We start from the raw sequence: 15,689 nt of genomic DNA, 5'->3' as shown, positions 1-15,689 counted from the left end.
GCACAGTCTGAGCCCTTCCCTCATCCCGGCGGTTTTGCTAGTAGGAGTTCAACCCCAACGAACACAGCCCGGAGACCCCCTGGGGCCCAAACGGCTATCGACGAACAATATTCTCTTGCTGAGGAAATCCTATCCCAAGTGGGGGTAGCCAGGTCAACAAAATGCCACACACCCAGGTGGAACAGACAACATGGCCCAGGCACGGTCTAAGCCCCTCACCTCGTCCCTGTGCTCTGGGGAGCCAGAGGGACCCCCGAGGCCCACGGCCCTGAGGCCCGTTGGGCAGAAAGCCGGCTTCCCACGGAAACAGCTTTCCTGAGGGGCAGACCCTATCCCAAGGGCTGGTGGCAAGGGAAAGCAAATGCCATCCCCTTCTCTGGAAGAAACCCCAGTGCCCAGCCATGTTCTAGGCCCTCCCCGCCTCCCTGGGCTTCTGGAAGCAGGATTGAAAAGAGAGGAGCACAGCACTGGGACCCGTTTGACAGAAACCGGCTTCCCACGACGAAGTCCTTCTCCACGTGCAGACATGCTCCCCAGTGCCTGTGGCAAGGTGAAGGAAATGCCATACACTGACCTGGAAGAGACCACAGGGTCCAGGCACAGTCTGAGCCCTTCCCTCATCCCGGCGGTTTTGCTAGCAGGAGTTCAACCCCAAGGAACACAGCCCGGAGACCCCCTGGGGCCCAAACGGCTTCCGACTAACAATATGCTCTTGCTGTGGAAATCCTATCCCATGTGGGGGTAGCCAGGTCAACAAAATGCCAAACACCCAGGTGGAAGAGACACCATGGCCCAGGCATGGTCTAAGCCCCTCAAATCGTCCTTGTGGTTTGGGGAGCCGGAGGGACCCCCGAGGCCCAAGACCCTGAGGCCCGTTGGGCAGAAAGCCGGCTTCCCCCGGAAACAGCTTTCCTGAGGTGCAGACCATATCAAAAGGGCTGGTGGCAAGGGAAAACAAATGCCATCTGATTCTCTTGAAGAAACCCCAGTGCCCAGCCATGTTCTAAGCCCTCCCCTCCTCCCTGGGCTTCTGGCAGCAGGAGTGAAAAGAGAGGAGCACAGCACTGGGACCCGTTTGACAGAAACAGGCTTCCCACGAGGAAGTCCTTCTCCACGTGCAGACATGCTCCCCAGTGCCTGTGGCAAGGTGAAGAAAGTGCCATACACTGACCTGGAAGAGACCACAGGGCCCAGGCACAGTCTGAGCCCTTCCCTCATCCCAGCGGTTTTGCTATCAGGTGTTCAACCCCAACGAACACAGCCCGGAGACCCCCTGGGGCCCAAACGGCATCTGACGAACAATATGCTCTTACTATGGAAAACCTATCCCAAGTGGGGGTAGCCAGGTCAGCTAAATGCCACACACCCAGGTGGAAGAAACAACATAGCCCAGGCATGGTCTAAGCCCCTCACCTTGTCCTTGTGGTTTGGGGAGCCGGAGGGACCCCGAGGCCCAAGGCCCTGAGGCCCGTTGCGCAGAAAGCCGGCTTCCAACGGAAAGAGCTTTCCTGAGGTGCAGACCCTATCCCAAGGGCTGGAGGCAAGGGAAAGCAAATGCCATCCCCTTCTCTGGAAGAAACCCCAGTGCCCAGCCATGTTCTAAGCCCTCCCCTCCTCCCTGGGCTTCTGGCAGCAGGAGTGAAAAGAGAAGAGCACAGCACTGGGACCCGTTTGACAGAAACCGGCTTCCCACGAGGAAGTCCTCCTCCACGTGCAGACATGCTCCCCAGTGCCTGTGGCAAGGTGAAGGAAATGCCATACACTGACCTGGAAGAGACCACAGGGCCCAGGCACAGTCTGAGCCCTTCCCTCATCCCGGCGGTTTTGCTAGCAGGAGTTCAACCCCAACGAACACAGCCCGGAGACCCCCTGGGGCCAAACGGCTTCCGACGAACAATATGCTCTTGCTGTGGAAATCCTATCCCAAGTGGGGGTTGCCGGGTCAACAAAATGCCACACACCCAGGTGGAAGAAACAACATGGCCCAGGCATGGTCTAAGCCCCTCACCTCGTCCCTGTGCTCTGGGGAGCCGGAGGGACCCCCGAGGCCCACGGCCCTGAGGCCCGTTGGGCAGAAAGCCGGCTTCCCACGGAAACAGCTTTCCTGAGGTGCAGACCCTATCCCCAGGGCTGGTGGCAAGGGAAAGCAAATGCCATCCCCTTCTCTGGAAGAAACCCCAGTGCCCAGCCATGTTCTAAGCCCTCCCCTCCTCCCTGGGGTTCTGGCAGCAGGAGTGAAAAGAGAGGAGAACAGCACTGGGACCCGTTTGACAGAAACCGGATTCCCACGACGAAGTCCTTCTCCACGTGCAGACATGCTCCCCAGTGCCTGTGGCAAGGTGAAGGAAATGCCATACACTGACCTGGAAGAGACCACAGGGCCCAGGCACAGTCTGAGCCCTTCCCTCACCCCGGCGGTTTTGCTAGCAGGAGTTCAACTCCAACGAACACAGCCCGGAGACCCCCTGGGGCCCAAACGGCTTCCGACGAACAATATGCTCTTGCTGTGGAAATCCTATCCCAAGTGGTGGTAGCCAGGTCAACAAAATGCCACACACCCAGGTGGAAAAGACAACATGGCCCAGGCATGGTCTAAGCCCCTCACCTCGTCCTCGTGGTTTGGGAAGCCGGAGGGACCCCAGGCCCAAGGCCCTGAGGCCCATTGGGCAGAAAGCCACCTTCCCACGGAAACAGCTTTAATGAGGTGCAGACCCTATCCCAAGGGGTGGTGGCAAGGGAAAGCAAATGCCATCCCCTTCTCTGGAAGAAACCCCAGTGCCCAGCCATGTTCTAAGCCCTCCCCTCCTCCCTGGGCTTCTGGCAGCAGGAGTGAAAAGAGAGGAGCACAGCACTGGGACACGTTTGACAAAAACCAACTTCCCACAAAAAACTCCTTCTCCACGTGCAGACATGCTGCCAAGTGCATGTGGCAAGGTGAAGGAAATGCCATACACTGACCTGGAAGAGACCACAGGGCTCAGACACAGTCTGAGCTCTTCCCTAATCCTGGTGGTTTTGCTAGCAGGAGTTCAACCCCAAGGAACAAAGCGGGGAGACCTCTGGGGCAAAAATGGCTTGCTAGGAACAATAGGTGCTTGCTGTGGAAAACATATGCAAATGGGGGTAGCCAGGTCAACAAAATGCCACAACCCAGGTGGAAGAAACAACATGGCCCAGGCATAGTCTAAGCCCCTCAACTCGTCCCTGTGCTCTGGGGAGCCGGAGGGACCCCCGAGGCCCAAGGCCCTGAGGCCCGTTGGGCAGAAAGCCGGCTTCCCACGGAAACAGCTTTCCTGAGGTGCAGACCCTATCCCAAGGGCTGGTGGCAAGGGAAAGCAAATGCCATCCCCTTCTCTGGAAGAAACCCCAGTGCCCAGCCATGTTCTAAGCCCTCCCCTCCTCCCTGGGCTTCTGGCAGCAGGAGTGAAAAGAGAGGAGCACAGCACTGGGACCCGTTTGACAGAAACCGGCTTCCCACGAGGAAGTCCTTCTCCACGTGCAGACATGCTCCCCAGTGCCTGGGGCAAGGTGAAGAAAATGCCATACACTGACCTGGAAGAGACCACAGGGCCCAGACACAGTCTAAGTCCTTCCCTCATCCCGGCGGTTTTGCTAGCAGGAGTTCAGCCCCAACGAACACAGCCCGGAGACCCCCTGGGGCCCAAATGGCTTCCGACGAACAATATGCTCTTGCTGTGGAAATCCTATCCCAAGTGGTGGTAGCCAGGTCAACAAAATGCCACACACCCAGGTGGAAGAAACAACATGGACCAGGCATGGTCTAAGCCCCTCACCTCGTTCCTGTGCTCTGGGGAGTCGGAGGGACCTCCGAGGCATACGGCCCTGAGGCCCGTTGGGTAGAAAGCCGGCTTCCCACGGAAACAGCTTTCCTGAGGTCCAGACCCTATCGCAAGGGCTGGTGGCAAGGGAAAGCAAATGCCATCCCCTTCTCTGGAAGAAACCCCAGTGCCCAGCCATGTTCTAAGCCCTCCCCTCCTCCCTGGGCTTCTGGCAGCAGGAGTGAAAAGAGAGGAGCACAGCACTGGGACCCGTTTGAAAGAAACCGTCTTCCCATGAGGAAGTCATTCTCCACGTGCAGACATGCTCCCCAGTGCCTGTGGCAAGGTGAAGGAAATGCCATACACTGACCTGGAAGAGACCACAGGGCCCTGGCACAGTCTGAGCCCTTCCCTCATCCCGGCGGTTTTGCTAGCAGGAGTTCAACCCCAACGAACACAGCCCGGAGACCCCCTGGGGCCCAAACGACTTCCGACGAACAATACGCTCTTGCTGTGGAAATCCCATCCCAAGTGGTGGTAGCCAGGTCAACAAATTGCCACACACCCAGGTGGAAGAAACAACATGGACCAGGCATGGTCTAAGCCCCTCACCTCGTTCCTGTGCTCTGGGGAGTCGGAGGGACCTCCGAGGCATACGGCCCTGAGGCCCGTTGGGTAGAAAGCCGGCTTCCCACGGAAACAGCTTTCCTGAGGTCCAGACCCTATCCCAAGGGCTGGTGGCAAGGGAAAGCAAATGCCATCCCCTTCTCTGGAAGAAACCCCAGTGCCCAGCCATGTTCTAAGCCCTCCCCTCCTCCCTGGGCTTCTGGCAGCAGGAGTGAAAAGAGAGGAGCACAGCACTGGGACCCGTTTGACAGAAACCGGCTTCCCACGAGGAAGTCCTTCTCCACGTGCAGACATGCTCCCCAGTGCCTGTGGCAAGGTGAAGGAAATGCCATACACTGACCTGGAAGAGACCACAGGGCCCAGGCACAGTCTGAGCCCTTCCGCCATCCCGGCGATTTTGCTAGCAGGAGTTCCACCCAACGAACACAGCCCGGCGACCCCCTGGGGCCCAAACGGCATCTGACGAACAATATGCTCTTACTGTGGAAAACCTATCCCAAGTGGGGATAGCCAGGTCAGCTAAATGCCACACACCCAGGTGGAAGAAACAACATAGCCCAGGCATGGTCTAAGCCCCTCACCTCGTCCTTGTTTTTTGGGGAGCCGGAGGGACCCTGAGGCCCAAGGCCCTGAGGCCCGTTGGGCAGAAAGCCGGCTTCCCACGGAAACAGCTTTCCTGAGGTGCAGACCCTATCCCAAGGGCTGGTGGCAAGGGAAAGCAAATGCCATCCCCTTCTCTGGAAGAAACCCCAGTGCCCAGCCATGTTCTAGGCCCTCCCCGCCTCCCTGGGCTTCTGGCAGCAGGATTGAAAAGAGAGGAGCACAGCACTGGGACCCGTTTGACAGAAACCGGCTTCCCACGACGAAGTCCTTCTCCACGTGCAGACATGCTCCCCAGTGCCTGGGGCAAGGTGAAGGAAATGCCATACACTGACCTGGAAGAGACCACAGGGTCCAGGCACAGTCTGAGCCCTTCCCTCATCCCGGCGGTTTTGCTAGCAGGAGTTCAACCCCAAGGAACACAGCCCGGAGACCCCCTGGGGCCCAAACGGCTTCCGACTAACAATATGCTCTTGCTGTGGAAATCCTATCCCATGTGGGGGTAGCCAGGTCAACAAAATGCCAAACACCCAGGTGGAAGAGACACCATGGCCCAGGCATGGTCTAAGCCCCTCACCTCGTCCTTGTGGTTTGGGGAGCCGGAGGGACCCCCGAGGCCCAAGGCCCTGAGGCCCGTTGGGCAGAAAGCCGGCTTCCCCCGGAAACAGCTTTCCTGAGGTGCAGACCATATCAAAAGGGCTGGTGGCAAGGGAAAGCAAATGCCATCTGATTCTCTTGAAGAAACCCCAGTGCCCAGCCATGTTCTAAGCCCTCCCCTCCTCCCTGGGCTTCTGGCAGCAGGAGTGAAAAGAGAGGAGCACAGCACTGGGACCCGTTTGACAGAAACAGGCTTCCCACGAGGAAGTCCTTCTCCACGTGCAGACATGCTCCCCAGTGCCTGTGGCAAGGTGAAGAAAATGCCATACACTGACCTGGAAGAGACCACAGGGCCCAGGCACAGTCTGAGCCCTTCCCTCATCCCAGCGGTTTTGCTATCAGGTGTTCAACCCCAACGAACACAGCCCGGAGACCCCCTGGGGCCCAAACGGCATCTGACAAACAATATGCTCTTACTATGGAAAACCTATCCCAAGTGGGGGTAGCCAGGTCAGCTAAATGCCACACACCCAGGTGGAAGAAACAACATAGCCCAGGCATGGTCTAAGCCCCTCACCTTGTCCTTGTGGTTTGGGGAGCCGGAGGGACCCCGAGGCCCAAGGCCCTGAGGCCCGTTGCGCAGAAAGCCGGCTTCCAACGGAAAGAGCTTTCCTGAGGTGCAGACCCTATCCCAAGGGCTGGAGGCAAGGGAAAGCAAATGCCATCCCCTTCTCTGGAAGAAACCCCAGTGCCCAGCCATGTTCTAAGCCCTCCCCTCCTCCCTGGGCTTCTGGCAGCAGGAGTGAAAAGAGAAGAGCACAGCACTGGGACCCGTTTGACAGAAACCGGCTTCCCACGAGGAAGTCCTCCTCCACGTGCAGACATGCTCCCCAGTGCCTGTGGCAAGGTGAAGGAAATGCCATACACTGACCTGGAAGAGACCACAGGGCCCAGGCACACTCTGAGCCCTTCCCTCATCCCGGCGGTATTGCTAGCAGGAGTTCAACCCCAACGAACACAGCCCAGAGACCCCCTGGGGCCCAAACGGCTTCCGACGAACAATATGCTCTTGCTGAGGAAATCCTATCCCATGTGGGGGTAGCCAGGTCAACAAAATGCCACACACCCAGGTGGAAAAGACAACATGGCCCAGGCATGGTCTAAGCCCCTCACCTCGTCCTCGTGGTTTGGGAAGCCGGAGGGACCCCAGGCCCAAGGCCCTGAGGCCCATTGGGCAGAAAGCCACCTTCCCACGGAAACAGCTTTAATGAGGTGCAGACCCTATCCCAAGGGGTGGTGGCAAGGGAAAGCAAATGCCATCCCCATCTCTGGAAGAAACCCCAGTGCCCAGCCATGTTCTAAGCCCTCCCCTCCTCCCTGGGCTTCTGGCAGCAGGAGTGAAAAGAGAGGAGCACAGCACTGGGACACGTTTGACAAAAACCAACTTCCCACAAAAAACTCCTTCTCCACGTGCAGACATGCTGCCAAGTGCATGTGGCAAGGTGAAGGAAATGCCATACACTGACCTGGAAGAGACCACAGGGCTCAGACACAGTCTGAGCTCTTCCCTAATCCTGGTGGTTTTGCTAGCAGGAGTTCAACCCCAAGGAACAAAGCGGGGAGACCTCTGGGGCAAAAATGGCTTGCTAGGAACAATAGGTGCTTGCTGTGGAAAACATATGCAAATGGGGGTAGCCAGGTCAACAAAATGCCACAACCCAGGTGGAAGAAACAACATGGCCCAGGCATAGTCTAAGCCCCTCAACTCGTCCCTGTGCTCTGGGGAGCCGGAGGGACCCCCGAGGCCCAAGGCCCTGAGGCCCGTTGGGCAGAAAGCCGGCTTCCCACGGAAACAGCTTTCCTGAGGTGCAGACCCTATCCCAAGGGCTGGTGGCAAGGGAAAGCAAATGCCATCCCCTTCTCTGGAAGAAACCCCAGTGCCCAGCCATGTTCTAAGCCCTCCCCTCCTCCCTGGGCTTCTGGCAGCAGGAGTGAAAAGAGAGGAGCACAGCACTGGGACCCGTTTGACAGAAACCGGCTTCCCACGAGGAAGTCCTTCTCCACGTGCAGACATGCTCCCCAGTGCCTGGGGCAAGGTGAAGAAAATGCCATACACTGACCTGGAAGAGACCACAGGGCCCAGACACAGTCTAAGTCCTTCCCTCATCCCGGCGGTTTTGCTAGCAGGAGTTCAGCCCCAACGAACACAGCCCGGAGACCCCCTGGGGCCCAAATGGCTTCCGACGAACAATATGCTCTTGCTGTGGAAATCCCATCCCAAGTGGTGGTAGCCAGGTCAACAAAATGCCACACACCCAGGTGGAAGAAACAACATGGACCAGGCATGGTCTAAGCCCCTCACCTCGTTCCTGTGCTCTGGGGAGTCGGAGGGACCTCCGAGGCATACGGCCCTGAGGCCCGTTGGGTAGAAAGCCGGCTTCCCACGGAAACAGCTTTCCTGAGGTCCAGACCCTATCCCAAGGGCTGGTGGCAAGGGAAAGCAAATGCCATCCCCTTCTCTGGAAGAAACCCCAGTGCCCAGCCATGTTCTAAGCCCTCCCCTCCTCCCTGGGCTTCTGGCAGCAGGAGTGAAAAGAGAGGAGCACAGCACTGGGACCCGTTTGAAAGAAACCGTCTTCCCATGAGGAAGTCATTCTCCACGTGCAGACATGCTCCCCAGTGCCTGTGGCAAGGTGAAGGAAATGCCATACACTGACCTGGAAGAGACCACAGGGCCCAGGCACAGTCTGAGCCCTTCCCTCATCCCGGCGGTTTTGCTAGCAGGAGTTCAACCCCAACGAACACAGCCCGGAGACCCCCTGGGGCCCAAACGACTTCCGACGAACAATACGCTCTTGCTGTGGAAATCCCATCCCAAGTGGTGGTAGCCAGGTCAACAAATTGCCACACACCCAGGTGGAAGAAACAACATGGACCAGGCATGGTCTAAGCCCCTCACCTCGTTCCTGTGCTCTGGGGAGTCGGAGGGACCTCCGAGGCATACGGCCCTGAGGCCCGTTGGGTAGAAAGCCGGCTTCCCACGGAAACAGCTTTCCTGAGGTCCAGACCCTATCCCAAGGGCTGGTGGCAAGGGAAAGCAAATGCCATCCCCTTCTCTGGAAGAAACCCCAGTGCCCAGCCATGTTCTAAGCCCTCCCCTCCTCCCTGGGCTTCTGGCAGCAGGAGTGAAAAGAGAGGAGCACAGCACTGGGACCCGTTTGACAGAAACCGGCTTCCCACGAGGAAGTCCTTCTCCACGTGCAGACATGCTCCCCAGTGCCTGTGGCAAGGTGAAGGAAATGCCATACACTGACCTGGAAGAGACCACAGGGCCCAGGCACAGTCTGAGCCCTTCCGCCATCCCGGCGATTTTGCTAGCAGGAGTTCCACCCAACGAACACAGCCCGGCGACCCCCTGGGGCCCAAACGGCATCTGACGAACAATATGCTCTTACTGTGGAAAACCTATCCCAAGTGGGGATAGCCAGGTCAGCTAAATGCCACACACCCAGGTGGAAGAAACAACATAGCCCAGGCATGGTCTAAGCCCCTCACCTCGTCCTTGTTTTTTGGGGAGCCGGAGGGACCCTGAGGCCCAAGGCCCTGAGGCCCGTTGGGCAGAAAGCCGGCTTCCCACGGAAACAGCTTTCCTGAGGTGCAGACCCTATCCCAAGGGCTGGTGGCAAGGGAAAGCAAATGCCATCCCCTTCTCTGGAAGAAACCCCAGTGCCCAGCCATGTTCTAGGCCCTCCCCGCCTCCCTGGGCTTCTGGAAGCAGGATTGAAAAGAGAGGAGCACAGCACTGGGACCCGTTTGACAGAAACCGGCTTCCCACGACGAAGTCCTTCTCCACGTGCAGACATGCTCCCCAGTGCCTGTGGCAAGGTGAAGGAAATGCCATACACTGACCTGGAAGAGACCACAGGGTCCAGGCACAGTCTGAGCCCTTCCCTCATCCCGGCGGTTTTGCTAGCAGGAGTTCAACCCCAAGGAACACAGCCCGGAGACCCCCTGGGGCCCAAACGGCTTCCGACTAACAATATGCTCTTGCTGTGGAAATCCTATCCCATGTGGGGGTAGCCAGGTCAACAAAATGCCAAACACCCAGGTGGAAGAGACACCATGGCCCAGGCATGGTCTAAGCCCCTCACCTCGTCCTTGTGGTTTGGGGAGCCGGAGGGACCCCCGAGGCCCAAGGCCCTGAGGCCCGTTGGGCAGAAAGCCGGCTTCCCCCGGAAACAGCTTTCCTGAGGTGCAGACCATATCAAAAGGGCTGGTGGCAAGGGAAAGCAAATGCCATCTGATTCTCTTGAAGAAACCCCAGTGCCCAGCCATGTTCTAAGCCCTCCCCTCCTCCCTGGGCTTCTGGCAGCAGGAGTGAAAAGAGAGGAGCACAGCACTGGGACCCGTTTGACAGAAACAGGCTTCCCACGAGGAAGTCCTTCTCCACGTGCAGACATGCTCCCCAGTGCCTGTGGCAAGGTGAAGAAAGTGCCATACACTGACCTGGAAGAGACCACAGGGCCCAGGCACAGTCTGAGCCCTTCCCTCATCCCAGCGGTTTTGCTATCAGGTGTTCAACCCCAACGAACACAGCCCGGAGACCCCCTGGGGCCCAAACGGCATCTGACGAACAATATGCTCTTACTATGGAAAACCTATCCCAAGTGGGGGTAGCCAGGTCAGCTAAATGCCACACACCCAGGTGGAAGAAACAACATAGCCCAGGCATGGTCTAAGCCCCTCACCTTGTCCTTGTGGTTTGGGGAGCCGGAGGGACCCCGAGGCCCAAGGCCCTGAGGCCCGTTGCGCAGAAAGCCGGCTTCCAACGGAAAGAGCTTTCCTGAGGTGCAGACCCTATCCCAAGGGCTGGTGGCAAGGGAAAGCAAATGCCATCCCCTTCTCTGGAAGAAACCTCAGTGCCCAGCCATGTTCTAAGCCCTCCCCTCCTCCCTGGGCTTCTGGCAGCAGGAGTGAAAAGAGAAGAGCACAGCACTGGGACCCGTTTGACAGAAACCGGCTTCCCACGAGGAAGTCCTCCTCCACGTGCAGACATGCTCCCCAGTGCCTGTGGCAAGGTGAAGGAAATGCCATACACTGACCTGGAAGAGACCACAGGGCCCAGGCACACTCTGAGCCCTTCCCTCATCCCGGCGGTATTGCTAGCAGGAGTTCAACCCCAAGGAACACAGCCCAGAGACCCCCTGGGGCCCAAACGGCTTCCGACGAACAATATGCTCTTGCTGAGGAAATCCTATCCCATGTGGGGGTAGCCAGGTCAACAAAATGCCACACACCCAGGTGGAAAAGACAACATGGCCCAGGCATGGTCTAAGCCCCTCACCTCGTCCTCGTGGTTTGGGAAGCCGGAGGGACCCCAGGCCCAAGGCCCTGAGGCCCATTGGGCAGAAAGCCACCTTCCCACGGAAACAGCTTTAATGAGGTGCAGACCCTATCCCAAGGGGTGGTGGCAAGGGAAAGCAAATGCCATCCCCATCTCTGGAAGAAACCCCAGTGCCCAGCCATGTTCTAAGCCCTCCCCTCCTCCCTGGGCTTCTGGCAGCAGGAGTGAAAAGAGAGGAGCACAGCACTGGGACACGTTTGACAAAAACCAACTTCCCACAAAAAACTCCTTCTCCACGTGCAGACATGCTGCCAAGTGCATGTGGCAAGGTGAAGGAAATGCCATACACTGACCTGGAAGAGACCACAGGGCTCAGACACAGTCTGAGCTCTTCCCTAATCCTGGTGGTTTTGCTAGCAGGAGTTCAACCCCAAGGAACAAAGCGGGGAGACCTCTGGGGCAAAAATGGCTTGCTAGGAACAATAGGTGCTTGCTGTGGAAAACATATGCAAATGGGGGTAGCCAGGTCAACAAAATGCCACAACCCAGGTGGAAGAAACAACATGGCCCAGGCATAGTCTAAGCCCCTCAACTCGTCCCTGTGCTCTGGGGAGCCGGAGGGACCCCCGAGGCCCAAGGCCCTGAGGCCCGTTGGGCAGAAAGCCGGCTTCCCACGGAAACAGCTTTCCTGAGGTGCAGACCCTATCCCAAGGGCTGGTGGCAAGGGAAAGCAAATGCCATCCCCTTCTCTGGAAGAAACCCCAGTGCCCAGCCATGTTCTAAGCCCTCCCCTCCTCCCTGGGCTTCTGGCAGCAGGAGTGAAAAGAGAGGAGCACAGCACTGGGACCCGTTTGACAGAAACCGGCTTCCCACGAGGAAGTCCTTCTCCACGTGCAGACATGCTCCCCAGTGCCTGTGGCAAGGTGAAGGAAATGCCATACACTGACCTGGAAGAGACCACAGGGCCCAGGCACAGTCTGAGCCCTTCCGCCATCCCGGCGATTTTGCTAGCAGGAGTTCCACCCAACGAACACAGCCCGGCGACCCCCTGGGGCCCAAACGGCATCTGACGAACAATATGCTCTTACTGTGGAAAACCTATCCCAAGTGGGGATAGCCAGGTCAGCTAAATGCCACACACCCAGGTGGAAGAAACAACATAGCCCAGGCATGGTCTAAGCCCCTCACCTCGTCCTTGTTTTTTGGGGAGCCGGAGGGACCCTGAGGCCCAAGGCCCTGAGGCCCGTTGGGCAGAAAGCCGGCTTCCCACGGAAACAGCTTTCCTGAGGTGCAGACCCTATCCCAAGGGCTGGTGGCAAGGGAAAGCAAATGCCATCCCCTTCTCTGGAAGAAACCCCAGTGCCCAGCCATGTTCTAGGCCCTCCCCGCCTCCCTGGGCTTCTGGAAGCAGGATTGAAAAGAGAGGAGCACAGCACTGGGACCCGTTTGACAGAAACCGGCTTCCCACGACGAAGTCCTTCTCCACGTGCAGACATGCTCCCCAGTGCCTGTGGCAAGGTGAAGGAAATGCCATACACTGACCTGGAAGAGACCACAGGGTCCAGGCACAGTCTGAGCCCTTCCCTCATCCCGGCGGTTTTGCTAGCAGGAGTTCAACCCCAAGGAACACAGCCCGGAGACCCCCTGGGGCCCAAACGGCTTCCGACTAACAATATGCTCTTGCTGTGGAAATCCTATCCCATGTGGGGGTAGCCAGGTCAACAAAATGCCAAACACCCAGGTGGAAGAGACACCATGGCCCAGGCATGGTCTAAGCCCCTCACCTCGTCCTTGTGGTTTGGGGAGCCGGAGGGACCCCCGAGGCCCAAGGCCCTGAGGCCCGTTGGGCAGAAAGCCGGCTTCCCCCGGAAACAGCTTTCCTGAGGTGCAGACCATATCAAAAGGGCTGGTGGCAAGGGAAAGCAAATGCCATCTGATTCTCTTGAAGAAACCCCAGTGCCCAGCCATGTTCTAAGCCCTCCCCTCCTCCCTGGGCTTCTGGCAGCAGGAGTGAAAAGAGAGGAGCACAGCACTGGGACCCGTTTGACAGAAACAGGCTTCCCACGAGGAAGTCCTTCTCCACGTGCAGACATGCTCCCCAGTGCCTGTGGCAAGGTGAAGAAAGTGCCATACACTGACCTGGAAGAGACCACAGGGCCCAGGCACAGTCTGAGCCCTTCCCTCATCCCAGCGGTTTTGCTATCAGGTGTTCAACCCCAACGAACACAGCCCGGAGACCCCCTGGGGCCCAAACGGCATCTGACGAACAATATGCTCTTACTATGGAAAACCTATCCCAAGTGGGGGTAGCCAGGTCAGCTAAATGCCACACACCCAGGTGGAAGAAACAACATAGCCCAGGCATGGTCTAAGCCCCTCACCTTGTCCTTGTGGTTTGGGGAGCCGGAGGGACCCCGAGGCCCAAGGCCCTGAGGCCCGTTGCGCAGAAAGCCGGCTTCCAACGGAAAGAGCTTTCCTGAGGTGCAGACCCTATCCCAAGGGCTGGTGGCAAGGGAAAGCAAATGCCATCCCCTTCTCTGGAAGAAACCTCAGTGCCCAGCCATGTTCTAAGCCCTCCCCTCCTCCCTGGGCTTCTGGCAGCAGGAGTGAAAAGAGAAGAGCACAGCACTGGGACCCGTTTGACAGAAACCGGCTTCCCACGAGGAAGTCCTCCTCCACGTGCAGACATGCTCCCCAGTGCCTGTGGCAAGGTGAAGGAAATGCCATACACTGACCTGGAAGAGACCACAGGGCCCAGGCACACTCTGAGCCCTTCCCTCATCCCGGCGGTATTGCTAGCAGGAGTTCAACCCCAAGGAACACAGCCCAGAGACCCCCTGGGGCCCAAACGGCTTCCGACGAACAATATGCTCTTGCTGAGGAAATCCTATCCCATGTGGGGGTAGCCAGGTCAACAAAATGCCACACACCCAGGTGGAAAAGACAACATGGCCCAGGCATGGTCTAAGCCCCTCACCTCGTCCTCGTGGTTTGGGAAGCCGGAGGGACCCCAGGCCCAAGGCCCTGAGGCCCATTGGGCAGAAAGCCACCTTCCCACGGAAACAGCTTTAATGAGGTGCAGACCCTATCCCAAGGGGTGGTGGCAAGGGAAAGCAAATGCCATCCCCTTCTCTGGAAGAAACCCCAGTGCCCAGCCATGTTCTAAGCCCTCCCCTCCTCCCTGGGCTTCTGGCAGCAGGAGTGAAAAGAGAGGAGCACAGCACTGGGACACGTTTGACAAAAACCAACTTCCCACAAAAAACTCCTTCTCCACGTGCAGACATGCTGCCAAGTGCATGTGGCAAGGTGAAGGAAATGCCATACACTGACCTGGAAGAGACCACAGGGCTCAGACACAGTCTGAGCTCTTCCCTAATCCTGGTGGTTTTGCTAGCAGGAGTTCAACCCCAAGGAACAAAGCGGGGAGACCTCTGGGGCAAAAATGGCTTGCTAGGAACAATAGGTGCTTGCTGTGGAAAACATATGCAAATGGGGGTAGCCAGGTCAACAAAATGCCACAACCCAGGTGGAAGAAACAACATGGCCCAGGCATAGTCTAAGCCCCTCAACTCGTCCCTGTGCTCTGGGGAGCCGGAGGGACCCTGAGGCCCAAGGCCCTGAGGCCCGTTGGGCAGAAAGCCGGCTTCCCACGGAAACAGCTTTCCTGAGGTGCAGACCCTATCCCAAGGGCTGGTGGCAAGGGAAAGCAAATGCCATCCCCTTCTCTGGAAGAAACCCCAGTGCCCAGCCATGTTCTAAGCCCTCCCCTCCTCCCTGGGCTTCTGGCAGCAGGAGTGAAAAGAGAGGAGCACAGCACTGGGACCCGTTTGACAGAAACCGGCTTCCCACGAGGAAGTCCTTCTCCACGTGCAGACATGCTCCCCAGTGCCTGGGGCAAGGTGAAGAAAATGCCATACACTGACCTGGAAGAGACCACAGGGCCCAGACACAGTCTAAGTCCTTCCCTCATCCCGGCGGTTTTGCTAGCAGGAGTTCAGCCCCAACGAACACAGCCCGGAGACCCCCTGGGGCCCAAATGGCTTCCGACGAACAATATGCTCTTGCTGTGGAAATCCTATCCCAAGTGGTGGTAGCCAGGTCAACAAAATGCCACACACCCAGGTGGAAGAAACAACATGGACCAGGCATGGTCTAAGCCCCTCACCTCGTTCCTGTGCTCTGGGGAGTCGGAGGGACCTCCGAGGCATACGGCCCTGAGGCCCGTTGGGTAGAAAGCCGGCTTCCCACGGAAACAGCTTTCCTGAGGTCCAGACCCTATCCCAAGGGCTGGTGGCAAGGGAAAGCAAATGCCATCCCCTTCTCTGGAAGAAACCCCAGTGCCCAGCCATGTTCTAAGCCCTCCCCTCCTCCCTGGGCTTCTGGCAGCAGGAGTGAAAAGAGAGGAGCACAGCACTGGGACCCGTTTGAAAGAAACCGTCTTCCCATGAGGAAGTCATTCTCCACGTGCAGACATGCTCCCCAGTGCCTGTGGCAAGGTGAAGGAAATGCCATACACTGACCTGGAAGAGACCACAGGGCCCAGGCACAGTCTGAGCCCTTCCCTCATCCCGGCGGTTTTGCTAGCAGGAGTTCAACCCCAACGAACACAGCCCGGAGACCCCCTGGGGCCCAAACGACTTCCGAGGAACAATACGCTCTTGCTGTGGAAATCCCATCCCAAGTGGTGGTAGCCAGGTCAACAAATTGCCACACACCCAGGTGGAAGAAACAACATGGACCAG

This window comes from Ursus arctos, unplaced genomic scaffold (assembly GCF_023065955.2).
Source record: "Ursus arctos isolate Adak ecotype North America unplaced genomic scaffold, UrsArc2.0 scaffold_1, whole genome shotgun sequence".
Classification (NCBI taxonomy): Eukaryota; Metazoa; Chordata; class Mammalia; order Carnivora; family Ursidae; genus Ursus; species Ursus arctos.
Note: the sequence above shows the minus strand (reverse complement) of the source record.